This window comes from Vulpes vulpes, chromosome 16 (assembly GCF_048418805.1).
Source record: "Vulpes vulpes isolate BD-2025 chromosome 16, VulVul3, whole genome shotgun sequence".
Lineage (NCBI taxonomy): Eukaryota > Metazoa > Chordata > Mammalia > Carnivora > Canidae > Vulpes > Vulpes vulpes.
This window is the reverse complement of record NC_132795.1, coordinates 35,359,440-35,363,937: the sequence shown is the minus strand read 5'-3', so window position 1 is coordinate 35,363,937 and position 4,498 is coordinate 35,359,440.

The following is a 4,498-nucleotide window of genomic DNA, read 5'->3' as shown; positions in this document are numbered from 1 at the left end:
TCAGTCCTACAACCATATGGAACTGAATTGTGTCAACAACCTGAATGAACTTACAAGTAAATTCATCCCCAGAGCCTCCAGAGAAAAAACAAATAAAAAACAAACAAACAAAAAGACCCTGCAGCTCTTGCTGACAATCCTATTTTCTGATTTGTGAAATCCAGGTAAGAGAACTAAGCTGCACTGTACTTAGATTTCTGATCTACAGAACTATGAGATAATAAATTTGTGTTGTTTTAAGCCACTAAACTTGTGGTAATTTATGATGACAGCAATAGAAATCTAATATGTCAGATTTATTCCTCTTTTATAAATTTCCCCATCAGCCTTTCACCAAATGCTTTTAGCATCCACTATTGATCATTCCCCAGATCTGTTATTTCATTAGAAATTGCAAAATAGTAATATAAAAATTCTATCATTCTTCCTGCATTTATTACCTATAATGATTTTTATGAAGAAGACATTGTCTTATTAACTATTGGTTATCCAACAATACAAAACAGAGGAAAACCAATGTTCCTCCTTTCATTTTATCACTTTTAAGAATGAGTTAGTGTTTTAGTTGGTGCCTAAAGTTTATTTTATTTTTATTTATTTTTTTTTTTTTGGTGCCTAAAGTTTATTTGAGTATCATTATGAATTCTAGATTTCCATGTATTTGATAAGTTTGGTTCACTGCATTAAAAATTCTCCAGTCTTTGTCAACTTGCAAACCGCCTCTTGTTTCCTTAGACATGAGTCAATTCTTTTATATATTATCCTTTCTTTCTGGAACTGTGAGATAATAAGTTACTCTTGCATATTTTCTTCTCCAAGCCTAGAATCAACCATTTTCCCCCCAGAACTCCCTTATTTATTTGTAGGAAATAGTATTTAGAGATTATCCTCTGGATGATAGGTGAGCTCATTGCAACTGATTTGTTATTGCTTCTTGGACTTTACATTGCACAGAGCAAAGAAATGCTACTGTATTTTAAAAAGTCCTGAGTTCCTGTTGGTATTTTCATTTCAAATTTAAGACTACAGATATTTTATTAAATTTTTAAAATTTATTTTGACTTTTTAAAAAAATAATTATTTAGCATATCTTAAAATATATACATTATAGTTCCAAATACACACGCACACACACATATACACACAATTGTGATCAATAAAAATAAAAACACTCTGAATAGACTTTAGGCTTTCTTTACGTTCTTTTTGTTCTTGGAAAACATGCACTGGAAATGTAAATAAGTACTATGTTTTAAAGAGTTTTGAGGGGCACCTCGGTGCTTGGCAGTTGAGCATCTGCCTTCAGCTCAGGGCATGATTGAGTGTCCTAGGATTGAGTCCTGCATCAGGCTTCCTGCAGGGAACCTGCTTCTCCGTCTGCCTGTGTCTCTGCCTCTCTGTGTATCTCTCATGAATAAATAAATAAAATATTTTTTAAAAATAAAGTGTTTGAAACATGTATTTCATCTATGCAGTTGTATTATAGTATGTCATCCACATTGTCATATTATTTTTTTTCTTCTAATTTAATAGTTTTTAAGAAAAACATACATTGTATGGTTGTAAATTAAAAATTATGGGCAAGTTCCATTTAGAAAAGTTAAACTTTAATTGTAGCCCTCCTGTTGCCTATTTTCTTATGGAAAACCATTTTTAATGACATTTCATTTATCCTTGTGTGTTTTCCTTTGAATACAGGTATGAAACATGTTCTGTCCAATAACAAGGAAAACCCAGGAATCTTGAGTCCTACATCCCACTTCCTTCTCCCAAATCACAAATCTTCCTGGACAGTTGTGAGTGAGGATCTTGAAAGAGAGCAGTACTTTAGACTACCTCAAATCATTCCAAAAACAACCAGGAGTTTGCACATTCTTTGTGATATGTATTTTTCCTGTCTCTTGTAGCTTAAAGTCGAGTTTGATAGACTGTCTTTGCAACAAAATTATTCTTAAACTTTCCAATCAATATTGTTTTAAAAAATTATTAAACTCCTCTTAGAACCAGTAATGTGAGAAAATTCTTTTGAATGTTTGATTGGGTAATGATTTATCATCTGATTTTTACAGACGAATACATTGACTTTAGTTAATTGGTTTAAATGTTCAAAAGTAAGACTTCAAATTTCAAAGATGGATATGAAGGATATATAATGGCTTTATATAGCTTTTTACTTTACTAACTTTGTTCTCTAACTTCTGGTCATTAAAATCTAGTATATCAATCTTTTTTTTTTTAAGATTTTATTTATTTATTCATGAGAGAGAGAGAGAGAGGGAGAGAGAGAGAGGCAGAGACACAGGCAGAAGGAGAAGCAGGCTCCATGCAAGGAGCCCGACATGGGACTCGATCCCAGGTCTCCAGGATCACACCCTGGGCCAAAGGCAGGCGCTAAACCACTGAGCCACCCAGGATCCCCCTAGTATATGAATCTTATCACCTTTTATGGCCAGAATGAAAGAGGCATGCATATCATTAATAAGACGTTGAAAATTTACACAAACAGTAACTTCCAGGTCTTATTTTACTTTAATAAAATCCATTCATTTTAGAAAATATTTGTGATCAGATTCTCATATGGAAAAACTTATTTTTCCCCTCTTTATGTTTATTTACTAGAAAAATTTATTTTCCCCTCTTTATGTTTATTTACTAGAATTACTATGTTTATTTACTTTATGTTTTTCCCCTCTTTATGTTTATTTACTAGAAATTTACTAGAATTTACTAATACAAGGACATTCAGATTTTTTTTTAATATACAGATGTCTCCACATATATGTGAAATATCACCTAAACAATTGTTTTTTTCATGACATTTACATTTTTTCAAAATTCATACCAATATTTATGGCAGATAATTCTACTCTGTTATCACATTACTTTGACAGTTTCACCTACAATTAAGTAATAATTATTGTCCTTATAATCTGTTGCAGAAACACAAACTGCTATCCTGAAACAGCCTGTTTGAAGTCTCCCAAAAATATTTCAAAACATCTTTTGGATGGATAATTTATGTTATGGAGAATATCATCCATATTTATTTTTAATTTTACCTTTTATCCTTCTTAAATCATCAGATATTTCAGGCTCAAACCCTCAAATTCTGGAAGCACTTCACATCTTGATTCTAAACGTCACTGCCATTTTTGCATATCAGTAAGTTTTAGTTGCTTTTAGAATACACAAGTCATATCTGCTTACTGTAAGATAGTCTGGTGTATACTGAAATAATTTAGCATCACTAATAATCCAATCACCAATATAAGAACACTAGGGGTATTGTAATGTATTTTTTTCCACTGGTTCCCCTCTGTAAATAAATGGATGAATATCTAAACACACTAAACAGTATACATTTTTCACCTATTTTGATAACCTCCCAATTAATTATTCAGAAGTATTTCTCAATGATTATTGAGTCACTATATTATACACCTGAAACTAATAAAACACTGCACATCAATTATATTGGAATTAAAAAATAAAGAAAAAAACCAAAACCCAAAGAGAAAAAAAAAAACAAAAACCTAAAATGAAACCTGAGCTGGTAGCTACAGAGAACAGATGGTTGGTTGCCAGAGTCAGAGGGTGGAGGTGAGAGTGGAGGGCACAAAATGGGTCGAGGAGGTCAAAATGTATAAAATTTCAAGTTATGACAACCATGGGATTAATAATGGTGAATATAATTGATAGTACTGTATTGCATGTCTGAAAGTTGCTAAGAGAATAAATCTTAAAAGTCCTTATCATTAGAAAAAAAATTGTAGCTATGTTTGGTAACAGGTGTTAACTAGACTTACTACAGTGATCCTTTCACAATATATACATCAATCATTATGTTGTACACCTTAAACTAATATCATGCTATATGTCAATTATGCCTTAATAAAAAACGTTTAGAAAGAAAATTTACCAGAAGCTAGAAAAGAGTATAATACCCAACAATCACTAGATATTGCCTGGCTTTAAAAGCCTTTTATACAATGGTCTTAAGATACAGTAGTACCTTGTACACACACATGCACACACACACACACACAGAGTCATGTAATATACAATCACTTACGTATGCATGTTCTTACATTTATAAGAACTTATGTCACTATATTGATATAAGGCAATGTATTATTAAATATATTAAAAATATATATTATTTTTATATTATTATAAATATATATTTCAAAGGGAAAATTATGGGCAATATATTAAAAAATAAAAAGACAAGAAGTCCATTTATATGTCCTGCTTGGAGAAGTTTCTTAACCTCTCTGGGCTTTAGTTTCCAATCTGGAAATGGGATAATAATGGTACATATCTCATAAGATTGTTGTGAAGAGTAAATGAATGCATGCAAAGCACTTACGTGTTCAATAAATGTCCAGTACATAGTAAGTGTTCATTAAGTATCAGACATTACCATCATGAAACACCAAATTTGGGGTAGTTATGTCTATACTCAATTTTTGATGAAAAAAGCTGAACTTCTTTCAAA